The sequence below is a fragment of the Alligator mississippiensis genome, chromosome 2 (assembly GCF_030867095.1).
Source record: "Alligator mississippiensis isolate rAllMis1 chromosome 2, rAllMis1, whole genome shotgun sequence".
In the NCBI taxonomy this organism is placed as follows: Eukaryota; Metazoa; Chordata; order Crocodylia; family Alligatoridae; genus Alligator; species Alligator mississippiensis.
In genome coordinates, this window is record NC_081825.1 from 248,633,436 (window position 1) to 248,656,430 (window position 22,995).

Here is a 22,995-nt window from a genome sequence, read left to right on the forward strand (position 1 = left end):
CTCCCCTTGTATTTTGGTATTTTTATCTATTTGTGTGCCATGGCATTACTTTTGTAGCTTATATTTTATACTCCTCACCTTTCAACTAAATGTGTTTAGTTTCAGAAGTAAGTTATACACTGTAACAATGCTAACAAGGGCAGGAGTCAAACTGCCGCTTCCCTGTATCAGGCAGGCCCCTGAAAGAGTGAGTGAATCAGTGATTGAATGTGTAACACAGTAGCAGACAGTAATTAACACCTAGGAAAGCCACAGATCAACCAAGGGAAGAAATCAATAGAAGACAATGTAGCAACCGAGAAATCTCTAAACGTCACTGTTCAAGGGCTAGAAGCCCTGGGCTGAGTTAATCAACACCGGGGACCAACTTTTGGGATGAATATCTCCAGATCGACCACTCCCAGAGCCCTATTCAAAATTCATCAACAAACTCCCAAACCTGCACGTACATGCGGACGACCCCTGGGGCTGACAGATGCCATCCAGTAGCCACCGAGGGGGAAGTCCCACGAGGGTCAATGACCCCTGGATTGGGCAAACCTGAAAACTGGGGAGTCACCAAAGTCTGACAAGGACAGATAAAAAGCAGTGAAAAGTGACCCTCAGCGGTGCCCTCTTGATCTCCAACTTGACCAGTACCCGACCTGTGCAGCCAGAAGGACCAGCCGGCAACCCCCTTCTGGAGGATAACACCATGCTGGAAGAAGCCTCAATGGCAGACTCCAGCGCCTGTGGGATAGGTATACCTGACTCTTGTAGCTTGCTACTGTGTGTGTGCATGTGTGTGTGTGTGTGGGGGGGGGGGGAAACCAGCCCCAAGGTTTATGATTTAACTTCACTACAGCGCTTCCGCCTAATAAACCAGAATTTTTAAGGATCCCGAGTTGGACATTTGTAGCCAACATACCCAGTTTTCAGTATGCTCCTAGAAGAAAGCCGTAGGTAACAATCCTCAGATTCATTTTTCTTTTCATCTGAAACGTCCAGGTTTAAACAGTTTGTGAAGTAGTTCTGTTAACTGGCAGTTTATTTTTTATCAGTCAAGTGTGAGATGGGTGCTGTCCCAGAACAACAAAAAGAAACACCAATAATTATTAGCATATGGATGATAAATGTCAGGTGTCCATTGCCAACATTCTAAGGTGTCCATCGCCAACATCCTGAACAAATAATTTACAACCCATCAGCTACAAAGACAGATTTTTTTTTTTTTTTTATTTTCTGGATGTTTTTGTACCCTTGTAGATCAAAGCAAAGAGAAAGACCAACAAGGTCAGGACAGAAGCATGAAATAGAAAACACCCTTCCATTTATAGGCAGCCAGTAAACCATGTCATTTTCTAGACGTGCAGTCCAATTCAGTACTGCATTGTACCTTGTGCAATTGTTTGTACTTGTGCAGAATGCAAATAATGCCAAATAAGAATGGCATTATGTTTCATATCTACAAGGAACTATACAAGAGATAAGGTACAGGGCGAATCAGATCCTCTGTATACTGCAATCAGTTGATTAAATGCTCCGAGTCTACAAGTAAACAGAAGCTACAAAATGGCAGCCACATTCCTATACCAGAAACACTACCATCACAATGGCTAGGAACAGAAATTACACATAAACAGTACGAGTAATCAGACACTGGTTCAAATCTGTAACACAACAGAAGTTTAGTTCATATAAACCACTTTCAAAATGGCCCAAACTGGTTTAAGATAAACCTGGATGTATGTAATATCAAACTTAACTAATTCCGGTTAAATCAGTTTATTGAAGTTCTGTCTCAGATCCCCTCCAGATTCAACTTAACTCAGTCCACCAGCATCCCAGGATGCACTGCATTTCTCCCACAGCATACCCCCCCAAGATGGGAGGGCTAGACTTGGCCCAAGCTGTCTGGTCCATCTGCACAAGGAGGTATGTTCTAGCACCCCACAGCTTCTGTCCTGAGCCACTGCAGGCTATGACTGCATTTCTGGAATGAAAAGTGAATGCTGTTCTCTTGCTTATCAGTTCAATATGCAGCTTAAGCTAACCTGCAAAGATTGAATTAATTCAGCCTTTGGCTTTTTGACTGTTTGTACTTAGCCAATGTGGGCTTTCACCTCGCAATGACATGTAATTCCTTTTCCTTTTGTTATGTCATTGATATGTACATCTTTGTATTTCTGTACTCTTTCTAGTACTGTCCATGACTGAATGTTCTGAGCTAACAGTGTACTTCTGCTATGTCCATGATTGGACATGCTTTTAATGATGCAATGTTCAGATATTATAAGAGCCTTCACTGGAAAGCTTCGCTCCCTACCATTTAGTTGGTATGGCAAATGGTGTGCTACATATGGACAGGGTGAATATATTAGACCAGTGATTCTGCACAGGCAGATCAAGAAGTGGCTGTGGCAGAAGTGTGTGCTCTTGTTGCAGTCTTTCCTGGCCAGACCCTGCACGGTGCTTCCCTGAAACAGAGGCACGTGGGCCAAACAGAACTGTCCCACATACCTCTCCAAGCAAGTAGGTCAGAGCAGAACTGGGGGAGAGAGCTGGAGAAACAGAGCACCTGCTTTCATAACGTAACACGTGCTTTTCTGTTGCAACCACTTCTCAAATTGGCTCCTGAAAACAGAGGCATAAGGGGTAATCTCACTCCAAGGTAGAGAATGCAGCAGCAGCAGTTACCAGCACATCACCTCTAGGTTCTTCCAACACTCCAGCTGAGAACCAGTGTATTAGATAAATGGCAGGCCCTGCACTCATTCCACTTCTAAATTAGGCACATAACAAATATAAACACAGCCAAGTTAATTCTGCGTTCTCCTCACCTCGATGCAGGCTCTTAAATTTCAGTGCACATCCCAATTGTTTCCACAAAAATTCTCCCCATTTTTAGGCTTATTAGGAATCTTGCTAATACTATCTTGTATACTTCACCTCATTTACGCTACCTGGCAGCCCAAGCTGTGCCCAGCATCTTCTATAAACACCACTGAGGAACCAGCTAACAAGTTTTCCAAAAAACACTCCTGCAGTATACCCTAGCCACAAAACCTGCTTTACAATTTAGTTAATGAGTTAACTGACATATTAAAAAACAGGTGTTGTTTTCTTAATCTAAGCAAAGCCCCAAGACAGCAACATACCATTTAGCCCTCCACCTTTAGAGGGATAATGAACTAAACTTCAAAACGTCTCTCTTCAGTAATTGATTTATCATATCATGAGCCATTTACAGTACAAATGCAACTGAGACATCTGTTGTACTAAAAAGAGATCATTTGGACTAATTAACTATATCTGTCAGATACAACCCACGCTTTTTATGCCACACCCAATCAGGTATCTCAAGCATTCCTCTACTGTATCAGCATTTCTTGTATTGCACACTGGGCTGGCATTTGTGGTTGTGGCATAATGTAATGTGAAATAATTGCAATCCTTATAAGTAGGGGGAAGGTAAACAACTGTTTCATAAATTACATGCAGCTACGCCTGAATAACTCAGCAGATTAGATGCAGGAAGTAGAGCTTTATATGAACTACAGAAGGCCAGGTTAGAAGTGTCACAGGACGACAAAGACAAAGTGATATTGTCACAGCCGTTTAGAAACTAGAAACTAGCAATATTGAAGTATGGCAAGGCAGAGAATTCATGCAAATGTGTAAGTGTTCTGAACAACATTTTTTAACTCAAGTGTCTAAACCTGAAAATGGATTTGAAAAGAAAAAAAATACATCATGCATAAATTGTTATTTAAAGAGAACTAAAGATACAGGCAAGGCTGAAACCACCAAACCATGACATACAAAAGCTACTAAGTGGATCCAGTAAGACAGCAAAATATAGTGAAAAGAGCTGAATCAGAGCAATACATAAATTTGGTCACTGTTCAGTAACAGCAAAAAATCAAATGAGAAAATGTGAGGTGTTTTAATTTTTTTTAATATAAGTACTTTGAGCTACATCTACTTTTTTCCATAATATGTAAGCTTAAAGACAATCAGTGATTGTTTCCCAGTCTCCAGAATAGGCTTAGAACGAGCAAAATTTCCAAAATGAAACACTTCTGACACAGCCTTATAAGCAAGAGAAATTGCCATGTAAAAGTTTTGGATGACTTCCAGTTTCATACTGTGCTCTAACAATATAAGAAGTACTGCATGGATCAGTTCCCATGAAGAACTGAAAATGAAATTCATTAGCATATCCTTAGAGATGAGCATAAGGAAACATCTACTATCTTGAAAGCAAAATCACTTAAAAAGCATAAAGAAAACAACACATATTAAATACTAGCAATGGTAAAGCAAACATTTACTGATCTAACGCTAAAAAGGGCTGTCTGTAAAGTGATGTGGATTCTTTATAATAGACACTGACTCGGGGGAGGCCCAGACCATAGATTTCTATGCATTTTAATAGCAAGAACTTCAAGTGTTAATGTAAATGCTATAGTACAACAGAAGTAACATGATGATACTGGAGACGCTGACGTTTAATCTCAAAAGGGTCATGAAAAAAATTAATGTAACCATAAAAATTCTGACTTTCAAGCCATAGAAAATGTTTTCAATGACAACATGCAAACAGTATTTAACTGTATTTAAGAGATACTCACTGAATAGATTTAGGTCCAATGTATTTAAGGAACCGCCTCCTCCCTTATGTTCCATTGCAATCCCCAAGGTCAGCTGAGAGCAACCTCCTGCAAGTACCATCTGTGCCCCAAGGCATCAAATGAAAACACACAGGAGTTCACCCTTAGTAGTTGCTCCTCAGCTCTGGAACATCCTCACACCCCAGAGACTCACCAGGACCTGAACCTGAGAACTTTTCAGAAGCAGTGCAAGACCCTCCTATTATCTGGGCAGGCATTTAGCAAGGTGGGGTTAAATGTTGGGGACATGCTTTGGGGAAGTATTTATTTAACCTATTTTTATTATTTGTTTTTATAGTATGCTAGTCTTGAGCCTCCTTTGGGGACAGCAGCATAGAAATTCAATAAATAAAGAGTGATTGTGACATTCTACCACCATATGCAAAAGCAATGAATAAGAGTAAACAGAGGTCGTAAGAGCATCTATCATTTTATTGCTCACCTGCACTTACTGTACCATTAGAAAAAACAAAGCCAACATGCCTAACAGGAATTTTCCCTACAAAAATGTAGATGGTTCATTGGAGGGGGAGGGAAACTAAGTTAAAACTATATATTGTAACTAATTTGTTCAAAGGGATACCTCCTAAGACAGAAATCTTAGTTTGCTTGCTTAACCAAATAGTCACAAATTTAAAAGTCTATCATATTCTCCAGTTTATGAGCCTCCAATCTAGAGTTTTGTAGCCCCATTAGAAAAAAATATTTGCTTCTTTTTACTGTTGAATTGCACCTATTTTCAGCTAAACAAGTAGATCCTCTTTAAAAGAGAGTATTTGTCATACTAGTTAGTGTAGTTCTCTCTGCCACTTCTTCACAGAACCTGCCTTCTTCCTCTCCCCCCTTTCTTCACAAGCTAAAACTGGAAGAAAAGGAAAAGAATGAACAAATACGTTTGTTTATTGGGAGTGGAGAGAGGAAGTTTTTAAATATCTATACTGCCTCTGCCAGATTATCTGTTCGATTAAGCTACCTGATAAAAAGAATGAAAAGCAATACATAAATCTATAAATACATATTAAAAACACAAACATTCCCCAGTCTAGTCCACCTTCTCGACCCCAAATTATTGCAGGATTTGGGGTTGGGAAGAAGACAGGCAGAGATTAATCCAAGACACTTTTGCTCCTTTGATCCTCAGCCCAACTTCTGGTGTAATTCAAAGGAAATAATGGCCAGTTCTAAGTTTTATAGCTGGAACTGTCCTTTGGTACTGTCATGCCACACTCAAAGAATGGCTCCTTTGGCAACTTCTGAAAAAAGGGTATGATTACTCCTCGATTTGGGCAGCTCTTCTTTCAGTGCTGGAGAGTAACGTGAAGGAAGCAAGAACCAGAATTCACCCAAAGGTTTTCCTTCTTGTCTCAGGATGCTGGCTGAGAGTACCAAACAAAACAACGGATATAGGCTGGTTTATGCATCTGCACAGAACAGCATAGCACAGCACATTAACATGTAAGCTTTGACACAGCTGCATCTAAAACCTTGTCATTTAAAATGACAATTCTGAGTCTGAATTGGGCTCACATTGGAGCAGAATTAGTTTTTACTGATCAAATGATCCAATATGACTTAACCTGAAGGTATAAGATTCACTGCATTTCAAAGCTTATCGAAGTTTATCCCACCTGCATTTGGTCCAATAAAGGCTATCACCCACAAAAATCCATGCCTTTCACATAGTTCCCAGATCATAACAGCTACAACATCACTCCAACAACTTTAATAAATGATTTTTATAGGTGATCATTCTCCCAAGTTCTCTCATTGCAGCACGAAGGATCAATGAAGAATAACAAAACCAGATTTGTGAAAAATGTCACTACTGATGTAGTCCTTTAATGATACTGCAGGCTTTGCCAGCTTCAGCTAGCATAATGATTTATTATCTTTAAAGATTTAAGAAAACATAACAATTAATTGCAGATTAGGTGTGGATAAATATTGTTCCTCATGCCAAAAAGGTACTACTTTTGCATCATCCTTATCTCTCCCTATGGATCCCTTATGCACTTATCAAGATACTACAAAGATACTATGCAAATAAAATTGACCCATTTCTGTTCACTAAAACACCTCAACTCTTCACCTCCCTATACTTACAGCTCCTGTCCAAAAAATGACACTATATAAAATTGGCATTTGCCAGGAAGACAGCAAAAAGATGGCCTTCAGCAAAGAATGGCCTTGAACAACCCAAAAGTATTAAGACTGAGTTCCTGCTTATTTCATAAGACATTTTTCAGCAGAAGGCCTTCCCCAAAAAATAAATTGGCACTTTCACCACATTCCTCTATAGCATTAACTTTTTAGACTGTACTAAAAGGACTATACAAAAAAACTCAAAAACAAGGCACAACTGCTGCTACTAACCAAGATCTGATCTTATGCAGTGCTAGGTCTAACTACATCTAGAAGACTATTCCTTAAATAAATGTTTTACTTTGGTCAGTGATAAAATTCACTGACTAACTGAGTGTAAAACTAAAAGGCATATTGTTCAGATTCACATTTTTTAGCCCAGTTACTTCTGTCTGGCTAAAGCATAACTATCGGGAGGTAGTTAGCCATATTAGCCTCAAGTCAGGAAGAATGCAGGGTACCTTATACACTAACTAAATCAGAGATCAGCACCCCCCTTCCCCCACTCCCCATCAGATGACTCTCTACAGATTTATTTCAGATTGGTCAGTTAGAATGCTAAAGTCTTAATAAAAAGATTGTGGAGTACTACATTAAAATACATTACATCTTCTCAGTTACCTTTAGTAACCAAATCAACAACATGAAAATCTCATCCTCCATTAATTTATTCCATATATGTTTTTCCGTTATTTTGCCCAAAACAGAGGTTAGACTAACCAACTTATAATCACAAAAGTCATCCTGTTAACCCAATATACACTATCTGAATATTAAAAATATCAGGATAATCTTCTAGCAGTCCAAATACACTAATATTAAAAATTAATATCGGCAGACTATTTATCTCTATTAGGACTCTTAAAATTAACTAGGCCTCAGCTTTAAATAAATAAATAAATTAAAATCACTCCTAAGAGATGTTATTTAACTTTCTACTTTGTTGCTAATCAAAAGTACTTTATTGTTCTCATGCCATGCAAGTAATTCATCCTGCTTCTTTCCAGGTATAAAACAAAAACACATGATTGAAGACGTTTACCTTCTCTGTCTCATCCTGGACAATTTTACCTTTTCTATCTATGTAGTAAAGAACGCACATGAGATGTCATGAGAATTCTCCCATACTGAAGTCCCATACTGAATACACAGTTTTATTTTTCACACTTAGGAGACAGCTGAGTAAACTGGTAAACTTATTACGTTTTCTGGTTTGATTCACTGATCTGAAACAAACGCCCAGGATTACCCTTCCCCTCAGTTAGGTTAGGACAAACGTATATGTATTCAAGATCTTAAGGTTCTGTGTTACCAATGAGTTATAAAATTTAAACAAAATTAAAAACACAAGAAATGGTATCTCTAATATTTAGTGCCACCTTTCAGCCTTTTTTGTGTTCCACCCCCCTTAAAACATACTTTACCTATCAGAACAAGTTTTAATCCATGATTTTAGCAATCAAATCATACAAATTGCTCACTAAGTTCCTGCAACACCAATTATAATCAAAGTTTTAATCAGCAAGATGTCAAATCCTAATGTCCACATTTCCAACACTGGCATATAAAGAACTCCTTTCCTTTTTTATGTACTTGTGACATGGTATTTAGCAGAATTCGCAGATTCATTGGAATTTGACACACCATGCCATAAGTGCTCCTGCTACTGCCTCACATTTGCAATGCCTAAACTGTCAAGGAGGCACCTTAACACCTGCACCTCCCCAACCTAACACATCAAGTGATCTGCTATAAGTCCCCCCACCTTAGACTTCACTCCGTATACTTTATCAGTCTGTCCACAACAAAAGTGGTTCTCAACCTTTTCAGACTCAAGGCACCCTTCAATAGTCTCAAGACACCCCTTGGAAAATGCCAGCTCTTACTTTTCACTCATTTTTGGACTACAGGTAAATAACAGAGCAATTCCGATTAAAAGAACTCAGAAGGACCACAGTAAGTCAGAGGTCGTGTTCACACATGCAGGCACATGTGGTTTGTGGCTCACAAGCCTCTTTGTGGCACTATAAACTGCACACGTTGTATGTTAAACCATGTGCTGCGCTGCTAATTTTCAGCACGGGCAAAATTTGCTACCAGGATTTCCCAATTTCCCAGGGACAACTTCCCCCCCCCTTGAAAAAAAGCTGTGTAAAGCATGCAAGTAGTATGCACCAGGAGAAACACAGAGACAAAGTAGCAAGGCTGACTGCTCCCCCATATCCAGGCACTGAAGAGCCCCTGAATTGAGGCACGCTGCACCCCAGACATCTGTAGAGCGGTTGGCTGGGGTGCAGTGTGCCTCAAGATGCAGGAGCTGGTAGCCCCAGGCTGGCTGCTCCCGTCTCCGCATGCCTCAGCACAGGGACTCTACAGCATGCAGAGATGGGGAAGCAGGCAGCACAAAACTGCCTACTCCACTGGGGCGCAGGGTGCCTCAGCATGGGAACTGTCTGCTGGCTAGCCCTATACTGAGGCACCCTGTGACCCAGCCAGCCCCCTGCCCGCAGCACATGGAACCCAATCAAAGCCAGAAGGAGCTAGGCATAGGCAGTCTATCCACAGCAGTACAATGTGTCCCACAACAAAGTGCAAGTGCAGGGGCATGCACTACGGCATAAAACAGCAGCACTTATTTGTGCTGCTTTTTGTGCTGCTGCAAGCACACACCTATGCTAGTCTAGACACAGCCAGAATGTTTTGGACACTATGGATTCCTATTTGATATCTCTGGGTTTATCTTGTGAATCACATTTGCACACCTAACAGTGCTAACATTGCATGACACCCTTGAAAGGATCTCAAAGCACGTCAAGGAACTACAACACCCTGGTTGAGAATCACTAGTCTACAAATTTAATTTCTTTACAGCCCTCATTATCAGAGGGACTTCTAGCATATGCATATATCAGACTTGGAATCCAGAACAAGTTAACTGCCCAGTTGGAATTATGGGCTCTAACTTCCGTTAAGTAAAAAAGGCAGAACACTATTCATTTGTTACCTGCACAAAACAAGCCCATACATAACTGTCTACAGCTGTGAAAGTCTCAGAATGATAGGATCATGTTACATACGGTCTTCTGCAAATTGCTTAGGCTATCTGTGACTTTGTTCTGTAATCTTGACAAGCAGAACTGCTGATAAGCGTAATCCAGTGAACTGGTAAACCAGTTCCACAAACGCACAACTTTCTGACAGATGGAATGATCTTGGCCCATCTTGTCTGTTCATATAAAACAGCGGTTGTCAACCGGGGCTACATGTAGCACTAAGGGTACTTAAAAGGGTTGTAGGGAGTATGCAGAATTGATGTTTGCCAATAACTGCCACATGCATGCGTGCAGCTACAGTGCGACACGTGGTTGGCCAGGAGCACAGCCCGGCCAAGTGGAGAGCAGCTGGGTCTGGCTGGTAAATCTGTTGTGGTGGGGGGAAGAGGCATGGGGGAGGGAAGAAGTGGAGCTGAGGTCAGGCGCAGGACTGAGCTGCATGGGGGGTGGAGGCTCCCGCTGCTATGTGTACCCCAGAAGGGCATGGAGGGGGGGTGCCCTTGAATCTACGTGTGGGGCAGGGTAGGATGCCGCTGCAAGGTACAACCAGGGCAGTGTTGGGTTCTTCCTGGTGGGAGGCTGGGCAACACCGTGGGAGAAGGGGCTACAGTGAATTCTGGAGTAGCTACAGCCCCCACACCCTATAGCCCAACTCCCATAGGCCCCCATGGTGAAGGAGGGAGTTGGGCAGGGGCAGGCACAGCCTAGCCGGGGCAGAGCACGGGATGGAGCCACGGGGCGTGGCAGCTCCTGACACTGCACACCCCTCGGAGTGCACAGGCATGCGATGTGTCCCCCACATGTGCATGCAGGGTGGGGCAGGCTGGGGTAGCACCAGGCTTTTCCTAGTGGGGGTGCTGGACCAAGCTGCGCTGGGAGGGGCAGTTTGGGGGGCACTATGGCGAATTCTGGAGCGGCTGCAGACCCTCCTGTAGTCCCTGTCCCTTCCCAGCGCTGCCACCACCCGCCCTAAGCACAACCTGGCCCAGCTTCCACCAGGAAGAGCCCAGAGCAGCCCCAGCCCCAACTTGCCCCACCCCATGCACAGATCTGGGGGCATGCTCCCCCCCATGCCCTCCTAGGGTGCATGCAGTGGTGGGACCCACCACCCAGCTCCCTCCTGGACAAGCTGCTCATAGCTCAACCCTCCACTCCACCCCAGTTGGACAGCACCTGCCCCTGCTCCACTTCCTCCTTCACCGCAGGGGCCTACAGGTGTGGGACTAGAGGCGGGGCTGCAACCACTCCAAAATTTGCCGTAGCTCCCCCCCCCCCCCCCAACATCCACTACCAGCACCGCTGCCACCCACCAGAAGCGCAGGCTGGCCCAGTCCCCTGCTGGGAAGAGCCCAGCCCCAGCCACAGCCCACCTGCGCCCTGCATACCCATCTGAGGGCACATGTTCCCCATGCCCTCCTGGGGGTGTGCATAGAGGGAGGAACTCCCCCATCCCCCATGGAGCTCAGTCCCACACCTCATCCCAGCTGGGCAGCCCCACTCCCTCCCCATTGCTAAAGCCTCAATCTGCCCCCACCCCCATAGCAGCAGCCCACCCTCGCCCTGCACACAGATCTGGGGGCATACAACCCCATGCCCTCTCAGGGTATGCACAGGGGCAGGTTCACCCCCCCCACCTGCAGCCCCCTGACAAGCCACTCACAGCTCTGTCCCGCTCCCTGCCCCAGCTGTGCAGTGCCTGCACCAGCCCCACTTCCTCCCTCACTGTTGGGGCCTCGATCTACCCTCCCCCTTTAAAAACAAGAAAAATAATATAAAAAGGTACATGAGCTGAAACTTTGAGGCAGAAAGGGTACACTTGTTTTAAAAGGTTGAAAACCCCCCATATAAATCATCATCATTGTATTGTCTGTTACTATCTGCAAAGTTTGTCATGGTTCATAGGTAAAAATGGTACACAAGCCAACTTCTCCCCCCATCCCCAGAACTGCTACGTGAAGAGGTCTCCTCTTGGAACCCCAAATCCTGGACATGGGCAAGAGTCAAATGTGCTATACCCAGCAGAGATCAGTGGTGTCCATAACTACCATTTAAAGGTAGGCATATCTTGACCTCTTCAGGAACACAGACTAGTATATTAAGATGATACTTGGGTGGGAATGATATTAATCTCAGCCACTTGTGCATGAATCAGAGTGAAATCTGGCACGTTGGGAAAGGAAGGTGCACAACCTTCCTTTCCCAAGAAAGGACCAACATTATGCATGTTTTTATTGTTTTATCTAATGGATTTTAAAACTGTTTTAAGATCTGCTATGGCTTCATTTGAAACTCAATGTGGGTATATTGCTACTGTTCAGGAATCTAAAAGTACTCCTATAACTTATGTTTCTGGGTAATCATCAAAGCTAACTTTCTTGTTGATCTCTAGTCCTAAAGTAGCAAACAGTTGTAGGAGGAATTGAAACCCGCTTGCATTCCTTGTGTATTTAGATGTGGTACCATTACTGCAAGACATTTTATGAGAATCCCTGAGACTACTGGTATACCAAAAGGAAGGCCAATATTACTCAATTGGCCTCAAACATCCCCTTCCCTGTTCCAGCTAGTCTCAAACCAAATCTCAGATTAACCTCCCTATCCCCAAGATGCAAGCCATACATTTTAGAGTCCTCTACTAAAACAAGGCAGAAAATTAATCTGTATTATCATACTCCCAGGATCCTTAGTCCTGGTCCAAAGTAATATACCCAGTTGCTGTGATTCACTCTGTAAAAGAAAGAGATGAATATCAGGAGGAGTACAAGCAGATCGGCATTGCTCAACAGAACCCATACTGATATCAGTACATTCACATCCATAATAAACCGATTTTCTTGCAGACATCATATTAAAATTATTCTGGGGATCTCCATGATATGCTGCAATTCTTCCTTAGTTTCCTGTCATAGAATAAGCTCTTTATTTCTTTTAATTATCGTAAGGAGTCCTTTTCACCTATTCCAATTTGAACAGTTCTTTCTCGAATAGACTGACCGGATGCATACACAGAAGTCCAGATGAAGACCACTAATACTGCCATATATACCAGATATATTTGTAGTGATATTTGTATAACCTTTTTTCAAAGCTACATATCATGTTAGTGGCTCACACTCATCTACCCATTCCCATTTCCTCTAATCTCTCCAAACAACAAGCTTCCAGTTTAAGAAAAAAAAACGTTTAAAATATTTCAGTACATAGCTTTATAGTTTGTAATATTAAAACTTTACATCTTTTCTGTTACTCCAGCACTCCAGGTCAGTCAATTCTTTCCATACAATATTTTTGATCTTCCTTTTTATTGATGAAGGTCCTTTACTTTGAGAGTCATTAACATATTTCATTAGTGAACACCACCTTTTTGTGCCAAGATAATTTATGAAAACATCCGAAGACCAATCCTTGAGGAACTTTACTAATAACCTCCTCCAGCCTGAAATCCCCACTTCAGTATTGTGCGGGCCGGGAGCAATCCGGGGCCCTTTTTTCGCGCCATGGGCTGTGGCCAGCAGACCGGACATGCTGGGTTGGAGAAAGCAGGCAACACGCTAGAATTAGGCACGGACGCGTAATGGTTGATTCAAGATTGTTTACTTACACCGTAGATGGTCGCGGTGTAGGCTGGACAGTTTCCCAGGTAAAGCTCCGCTTAAATCCCTATGTTAAGGACTCGGACAAAACTCTGACTCACACGAAGTTGTCGAGGCTCCATGGAACTTTTTGCATGCAGGGAAGAGGGATACGTCGAGGATTGCGCTCGGTGACGGGGAGAAGAATCGATAGGTGATCAGTCTATCGATCAGCCAGCCGCAGGTCAAATCTCCGTAGAGGCACTCTGCAGCGTGCTTGAAGTTCTCCAACTTGGGCGGAAACCACCCAAGCCTCTTATATGGCCAGCAAGCCAATCGCTAGCCGCCATGTGGGAATAATTTAGAAACAACCAATAGTGGGGGGTTGAATTTAAATACAAATGGCAGGAACTCCTTGCAACGTGCATTTCTATGCTGCAAAGAAGAAATGCACCCTGCAAAGAAAGCTTCAAACGGCGGGAAAATAATTCAGCGGTGCCAAAGCACACACAAACAAAAATCACACCCTTGGGTTGTGACAAGTATAATCCACTTTCATCTCCCTTTAGTTAGTCTAATTCCCTTTACAATTCCTTTACTGTTTACTATTTCTTAACCACCTTAGCCATTACTGTTCCACAAAAAATAAGTTAAAGACTCTTCTATGCACTCCTCCATGTCCTTATTAAAAGACTATTTATTGTGCTTGCCTCCATATAAATCCTGTAAAAGGATGAGAGGTCAGGACCCAACGTGTCAACAGTGAAAACTATAATTTCCATGAGATGACTCTTACTGGGATTTTCCCATCACCCCAAAGTAAGCACTTGCAGTAAGAAAAAATAAAATATCGCAGGAGATTAAAAAAAAAAAAAACCACACAACTGTCCTCTCAGGTGCCTGTCATGAGCATTTACTATCATATTTTCTTTTAGTATGACAATCGAGTACAAAAAAAGAAGATAGTATCTCATGGGGAGGGGACCAAATGTGATATTTCACATTTCTTTTCTGAAGGGGAGAGGGGGGAAAGAGATGAAAAGTGAACAAAGTAATACAAATTATTCTGAAGGCATTCAGGAATGTGCCCCCCCGTTTCCATCCCCAAAATTGAGCTGACATGGAAATGCTGACAGTCCTATTCTGCAAGGTCATCAAACAAATCAACATAGTTGTGGAGATAAAGAACTATGACAGCGTTGATTTCTTCATCCACAATGGGAAGTGAGCAAACAGATGACCTTAATCCTAGCTACCAGGGGAGGAACTAGCCCTTACCAACCACCCACAGACAAGGATGTATAGGTGGTTTACACATTAATCAACTTGTCAAACTACAAACTTTATTTACTTTCTGTGCAGAGTAAATACACGCTTCTAGGAATACAGAACAAAACAATTGCTGAGTTCAGTTCTTGACAATTTAGAAACTGCTGGTAAATGGAACAAACTATGGAAACTTATATGCAAGATAATTTTATTTTGGAAAACAAATGCTACCTGTATTCTGGATAAACGCTGTTCCAAGTACTGAAGAAACTGAATGATTGTACTTGGGAAGTGAAAGGGGTTTTTTTTTGTATCAATTGACAAAATTTCATTCAGTACAAATCCACAAGCACCAGATTCAATCAATCAGGCTTATACTGACTAGGCTTTTGTCCACTTTTAATGCAGTATAAAGAAAATGCAAAAACTATAGCACAGTTGATACATTAAGGGAGAGAAAAATCATACCATGGAACCGAGTCTAAAACGAAGTGGGTTCTTTTCTCAGCTCCACCACTGATCTACTGCGCCAACTTAGGCACCTTTTTCAAAGTCACAATATCCTCATTTGTAAAACAGGGATAAATAAAATACTTACTAACTCACAAGTGTGATGATAAGTTTAAATTAATACTTTAAAGTAATTTGAGAGCCTCAGATAAAAGGACTACTGTAAAGCTACGTGAAATGCCACCGCAAAAAATAAACTCCTTCCCCTATTCATTTTCATCCTATCATTAGCTGAAATAAAAAAAGTTACTGTTGTCACAACCCAAGGGTGTGATTTTTGTTTGTGTGCACTTCGGCACTGCTAAATTGTTTCCCGCCACTCGTAGCTTTCTTTGCAGGGTGCATTTCTGAGCTGCAGAGAGGAAATGCACGCTGCAAGGAGTTCCCGCCATTTGTATTTAAATTTGTGCCCCACTATTGGCCAGTTCTAAATTATTCCTACGTGGCGGCTAGCGATTGGCTTGCTAGCCGTATAAGAGGCTTGAGCGGTTTCCGCCCAAGTTGGAGGACTCCACAACTATCAGGAGGAGGAGAACTTCACGTCTCGTGAAGATCTCTAAGTGCTGTGGAGCCTATCGGACCCAGCGTGCATCTCAAGAAGGCTATAGGGGCCTGATCAGCCTCTCACCTCTCCCCGTCGCCGCCTGATCCCTTGACGTACCCTTCCCTGCGCGCAAAGTTCCACGGAGCCTAGCAAACTTCGTGTGAGTGAATCCAGAGCTCTACCCGGGTTCGAGTCCTGCAGGTTTATCTTCCTGTCACCGAAACCCCATTGCGACGTGCTCTCGAGGTTTTTGTTCATCTTCCCGTCGCCGAAACCCCATTGTGATGTACCCTCATGTTCTGCAGGTTCGAGTTTTTGTTTTTGTAACTGCAACTCAAGCAAGTTTTCCTGCCTGCACCACGACCATCTTCGGTGTAAGTAAAATAATCTTAAATCAACCACTAAGCATCCGTGCCTAATTCTAGCGTGCCGCCTGCCCTCCCCGACCCGGTGTGTCCGGGCTGCTGGCCACAGCCCGCTGCGCGAAAAAAGGACCTCGGACCGCTCCCGGCCCGCACAACTGTAGTCGAACAGCTTTTGAACAAAACGATTCTCACACAACTTACATTTTTTGCACACAAATCATTATCCAGTATTTACAGTTACCTCAACATTTCATCTGAACAACTTTCAGTTTATAGGTTGTTCACTTTGGTTATTGCTAATCTGCAGTCTATAACTGGCCATGCCTCATTTATCCCAAAGAAAAAAAATGTAAACAGCAGACAAGTAAATATAAAATAGGCCTTAGCTACAATTTCCTGGAACTGGAGGATTCATGAACAAATTTCATAACTGCCCAAGTCATCCAAATATCTGTAGCCTGACATTACTCAAACATAGTAACATGGTAACTGAAAAAGGAAATAACACATGTTCACAAATCTGTTTTCACCTCCTTGTCCCAATTCCATGCCCATTAACACCTCTGGGAGATGTGCTATTGACTTCAGAAATGGCAGGATCAAGGCCTACTTTTCCAGCCATTTTTCCTGCTCACTGGGAGCCTGAACCTACAAACACATACAGCATATACTTTTATATACATTTACTCTCATTTGTACCATTGGCACTAGTCATAAGTTATATGTATAAGCCAACATATGCAGGATACGGCCCAAAAACGTTATCCAGCACCGCAACAGTGACAAAGGAATTAAAAGATTAAGTTCTCAAGCACATCATTTTCCCCGCACTCTCTACTTCTGCATTTCTCTTCCCTCCTCTACAATAAAAAAATAAAGACAAAAGGTTTTGTTTCATTTGACACAGCAAAGCCATTATTTATTTTCCTAAAATTATTATAACTTCCTTGGCCATTTTCTTTAGATCTGACTTCTCTGTAAGAGGCCAGAAATCTAATTCTGGAGGTGAAAATAACTTCTAAACTAATGCAAGTTACAAGAAATTGATAATTTAATTCGCAGTAAAAATGGTATCCAGCCCTCCTAAATCAAAAGCAAACCACACACAATTAATGTTGTATTTTATTGCTAATTTGGGCACAGAGTAATCTTAGCTCGGGGGAGGAATGTAGGAAGAAGTCTACAACTTTTAAGTTACTACGCCAATTGTCTCTTAGTTTTTGTTTCCCCAGACTTTTCAAGACTGTCTACCTAATGTAGTTTTAAATATCTTCAAATAAACACTACCATACGAGACATTTACTGGATGGATCTTGTTTTTAAAATATTACACAGCTTATAGTAGAGATTTCTTTAAATACTTCCTTAAACAAAAAGGTATGTGCTCACAAACAACTTGAGAAAAATCAGTGGAACACAGAATCATCTTAGTTTCATATCACTTCCCCATTAAATCTCCTCCCCACTTACAGCTAACAAAACACTTACGCTTATGAGGAAGGGATTCCATCACTGACAAACACTGAAAGATTAGATTCTTGTAACAAAAGACAGCATTGAATTACTTTAAGGTAGAGCGGAAAACACAATAAAAGACTTAAAAAGAAAACCTCTCACACTGCATGCTTTAATGTAGAAAGTTACTTAATCTCTCTGTCCTAAACTTTCTAATGATGCTTTGATGATAACTCTATTCTCACTTGTGAAACACCTTCAAGTGGTAGGCTTCAAAGGAAAATACAGTAAGATACCAACCTGGCTAAACAGCAAATTATTTAATGGACTGAAACTCAGAAAGGAATCTTACAAAAAGGTTATTTGGCCATTACTACTAGGGATAACTATAAGAATTTCACCCAGGCGTGGATAGAGAAAGTCAGGAAGACCAAAACATGAATTGAGATTCACCTAGCAAGGGACATAAAGAAAACAACAAAAAAAGCATTCTACAAGTACAGCATGTCAGAAAATAAAAACCCAGAAAAGTGTAGGTCCCTCAGTAAATACAGAGGGCAATTTAATAATGGATGATGCATAGAAGACTGAAGTACTTAATGACTTCTTTACTTCAGTCCTCACAAATAAAAGTCAGCTACCAGAAGACAAGCACAGTGGGCAGCAAGAATAAGGGAGGAGATAATCAGCCCAGATTATCAGTAGAACAAGATAGGGGGTTACTTAAAAGAAGCTGAATGTTTTCAACTCGGCAGGTCTGGAGAAGATGCATCCTATGGTATATGCAAGGATTTGGCTGAGGTAACTGCAAAGCCACTGGCAGGCTCTTTGAGAACTTGTGTATATAAGGTAAAGTCCCAGACAACTGAAAAACAGGTAATCTGCTCATTTAAAAAAAAAAAAAGGGGGGGGGGGGAGAAGAGAAGAGAATATGGAGAATTATAGATTACCTAAATTCCTGAAAAAGTCATGGAGTATATGAAACTATTTCTAAGCACCTAGAGGAGAACACAATCAGAAACAGCCAACATGAATTCTTCAGGAGCAAGTCCTGCCTGATGAACCAGATTTTCTACTATGAGAAGGTATCTGTGGATGCAGGAGGGCAAAGGGTGTGATATACTTTGACTTCAGCAAGGTTTTTGACACTCTCTCATATGACATTTGCATTAGTAGGTCAAGGAAATGCAGTTTAGGCACAAAAAAAAAAAAAAGTGCTGGTGCAACTATAACTGCTTGGATCATCATGCTCAAGAGTAGTAAGAAATGGCTCAATGCCTAATTGGGAGAAAGTATAGACTGGGTTTCCCAAGTGTTTAGTTCTAGGTCCAGTACTGTTCAATATCTTCATCAACAATTTGGAGGATGGGACTGACTGTACACAAAGACAATTTGGAGATAACAGCAACTGGGTAAAGTTGCAGACACTCTGAAGGATAGAATTAGGATTCACAATGATCTTGATAAACTGGAAAAATGGTCTAAAATTAATTAAATTAAATTCAGTAAGGACAAGTGCAAAGTCTAGCACTTATGGCAGAACAAATCATGCATATAGACTGGGGAAAAACTGGCTACACTGAAGTACTGCAGAAAAGAACCTAGGGTTATAGTCAACCATAAGCTGAATATGAAGTCAAGGCTGGGCTCTTGGGGTGGGGGAGAAAAACAATATTACGCTGGATTGTATTAAGAGGAGTGCTGCCTGCATGTTGAGAAAGTAATTCTTCCATTCTAGTTATGACTTCACCAGTGCTGAATAGAGTCCTGTGACCAGTTTTAGGCACTGCACTTGAAAACAGACTCAGAAAAATTATTCATAGACTGTAAGGCTGGAAGGGACCTCAAAAGACCAACAGGTCATGTACCAGGCAGGAAAAAGGACAGGTAGGTCAGATGACCCCAGTAAGGTGACTCTCCGGCCTCCTCATGAAGATTTCCAGGGTAGGCGATTGCACCACCTTTGGTGGGAGCTTATTCCACAGTCAGGACACCCTGTGAAGAAGTTTTTCCTAATGTTGTGCCTGAAACAGTCTTCCAGGAGTTTGTGGCCTTCACTCCTGGGTTTCCCCAAGGGCACCCTGGTGAACAGTTCTTCACCGAGCCCCTGATGTACTTCCCCGATGTAGCAGTAAGCTGCTACCAAGTGCCCCCTCAGCCTTATATTTTTCAGGCTGAAGAGTCCCAGGTCCTCAGCCTTTCCTCATATGGCCTGCCACACAAGTTAGACAGACTCCAGAAGACAGTACAGTATAACAAAAATTATTAGAAGTCTATGAAACATACAAGAAAAGGATAAAAAAGCTGGGATTATTTAATGCAGAGAAGGGGATTTGCTAACAATCTTCAAATAGCTAAAGGGGGGGGGTTGTAGGGAGGGTACAGATAGGCTATTTTCTGTAGGGCCATTCTATCCACCACTTAAAATTATTGGAGATATTGGAATCTTTTCAGTAAGAGCTGAATAACATAAACCATGTTTTTAAAATTTTCCAAGTATGATTTTGTGTAGGTATATTTTAGACCCTGATAAATTGAAAATGACAATCCTTAACCAGCTTTGAGGTATTAAAACCAGTTTGTCACGCAGAAAAAAAAATATTAAAACATTTCTACATTGAGTTTCAGGTGTCTATTTTAAATACTTTCCAAATCACTGGTAAAGAAGCAAGATTTGTACATACAACTTCAGAAATCCGTTTATTGGAATAGATTAGCCTTCACCCTCCTGTAACATGCATCACTTAAACAAAGAAATAGCTAATGGAACATGTAAGATGGAAAAATTACATAAACAGATAGTATGCTATTTTGCCCCTGCCCCTTTCCCCAATATTTAATAAATTTCTCGAATCCCTTTTTTGTAAAACAGAATAAAACTGCTAAATGAAAAAAAAAAAAGCAAGCCCTATAATACAAAGGGACTTCTGTCCTGAACAAGACAAAAAAAGATTCAAGAAGTGCTTTCTAAATTTTCAGGTTAGTCAGAGAAATCTGAAAATGTCCAAGTCTGGCACAGGTTTATTGCACATAAGTCTTGCCTGACCAATCTCATCTCCTTCTATGACCAAGTGACATACCACCTGGACAAGGGAGAAGAGATTGACGTCATATATCTTGATTTTAAAAAAGCCTTTGATCTGGTGTCCCATGATCTCCTCATGGAAAAACTGGCTAACTGCGGCCTCAGTTACATCACAGTCTGATGGCTGGGGAATTGGTTCTGAGGTGGGACCCAGAGAATGGTAAATCAACAGAAGTAAATTATCGTGGTGCGCCATGACCAGTGGGGATCCCCAAGGCTCTGTCCTTGGGCCTATACCCTTTAACATCTTTATTAACGATGTAGACATCGGTGTCAGAAGAGGACTGGCCAAGTTCGCCGATGACACCAAACTTTGTGGTAAAGCGTCCGTACCTAAGGATAGGCTGGTGATCCATGCCGGCCTCGACAGGCTCAGAAAATGGGCAGATAAAAACCTGATGACATTCAACACTGAAAAATGCAAGGTTTTCCGCCTTGGGAAAGAAAACCCTGCAGCATGCTTATAGGCTCAGCAGTGCTAGCTCAGCTTGCTAGCACCACGGCCGAAAGGGACTTGGGAGGGGTCATGATTGACCATAAGATGAATATGAGCCATCAATGCAATGTCACAGCTGGTAAAGCGAGCAAAACTCTGGCTTGCATCCATAGATGGTTCTCAAGCAAATCCCAGGATGTCATCCTCCAACTGTACTCGGCCTTGGTGAGGCCGCAGCTGGAGTACCGCATCCAATTCTGGGCTACACAATTTAAAAGGGATGCGGAAAAACTTGAGAGTCCAGAGGAGAGCCACACACATGATCAGAGGGCAGGAGAACAGGCCTTATGATGAGAGGCTGAGAGTCATGGGACTCTTCAGCCTGGAAAGGCATAGGCTCAGGGGGTCTCTGGTGGCAGCCTATAAGTATATATGGGATGTACATCAGGATCTGGAGGAATGCCTGTTCACCAGAGCACCCCAAGGGAAGACAAGGTCAAATGGTCACCAACTCCTCCAAGACTGTTTCAGGCTGGACATAAGGAAAAACTTCGTTACTGTCCAAGCCCCCAACGCCTTGAATAAACTGCCTCCAGAGGTGGTGCAAACACCTACTCTGGATTCTAAAGAAATATTTGGATGCCTATCTTGCTGGGATCCTTTGACCCTAGCTGACTGCCTACTCCTGGGGCAGGGGGCTGGACTTGATGATCTTCTGAGGTCCCTTTCAGCCCTAATGTCGATGAAATCTATGAACAATATTACTGCACAAAACACCCTAACACCGGTAGCAGCAGCACACTATGGTTCATAGAATCACAGAAGCAGGGTCGGAAGGGACCTTGTAGATCTTCAAGTCCGACCCCCTGCCTGGGCAGGGGGAAAACTGGGCTCAAATGACCCCAGCCAGGTAGGAATCAAGCCTCTTCTTAAAGACCCCCAGGGTAGGAGCCAGCACCACTTCCCTTGGAAGTTGGTTCCAGATCCTAGCCACCCTAACTGTGAAGTAGTTCTTGCGGATGTCTAATCTAAACCTACTCTCCAACAACTTGTGGCCATTATTCGTTGTTATCCCGGGGGGTGCTAGGGTAAACAAAGTCTCCCCCAAACCCTTCTGGTTCCCCCTAGTGAGTTTATAGATGGTCACCAGGTCCCCCCTCAGCCTTCTCTTGTGAAGGCTGAACAGGTTCAGGTCCCATAGCCTCTCATTGTAGGGTCTGCCCTGCTGTCCCTGGATCATGCGGGTGGCCCTCCTCTGGACCCTCTCAATGTTGTCCACATCCCTCTTGAAGTGGGGTGCCCAGAACTGGACACAGTACTCCAGCTGTGGCCTGACCAGTGTCGCATAGAGGGGGAGGATCACCTCCTTGAACCTACTTGAGATGCACCTGTGGATGCACGATAAGGTCCAGTTAGCCCTGCCGACCGTGACCTCGCATTGTCGCCCCATGTTCATCTTGCAGTCAATGTTGACTCCAAGATCCCTTTCTGCCTCCGTGTTCTCAAGAAGGGAGTTCCCATCTTATAAGTGTGCTGCTGGTTACTACTGCCCAAATGCAGCACCCTGCATTTGTCAGTATTGAAACGCATCCTGTTTTTGTTAGCCCACCCCTACAACCTATCCAGGTCTTGCTGTAGTCTTTCCCTCCCTACAAGTGTGCCCACCTCACCCCAAATTTTGGTTAATACCAGCTGTCCCGTAGCCTGGGACAGCCCTCTATGACACAGTTAAGATGATAATATGGACTACAATGTTTGAAAATGAGAGTAAAAATGACACACACAACAAGGAGATTTTAAGGAACATTGAACCTAATGTTTCCCAGTTTTCGAACAGAAGTGTTTGCCTACATTTAAAATAAAATAGAAGGTTTGTGATGTTGGCATTACCATCTAGCACATTTAGGTGCTA

At 42.5% G+C, this 22,995-nt stretch overlaps 1 protein-coding gene across 4 annotated transcripts in view; it reads right to left on the reverse strand.

Moving 5' to 3' along the window:
* STXBP6 (syntaxin binding protein 6) overlaps positions 1–22,995 on the reverse strand; it is a 253,110-nt gene that overhangs the window by 222,498 nt on the left and 7,617 nt on the right. The window lies entirely within an intron of this gene.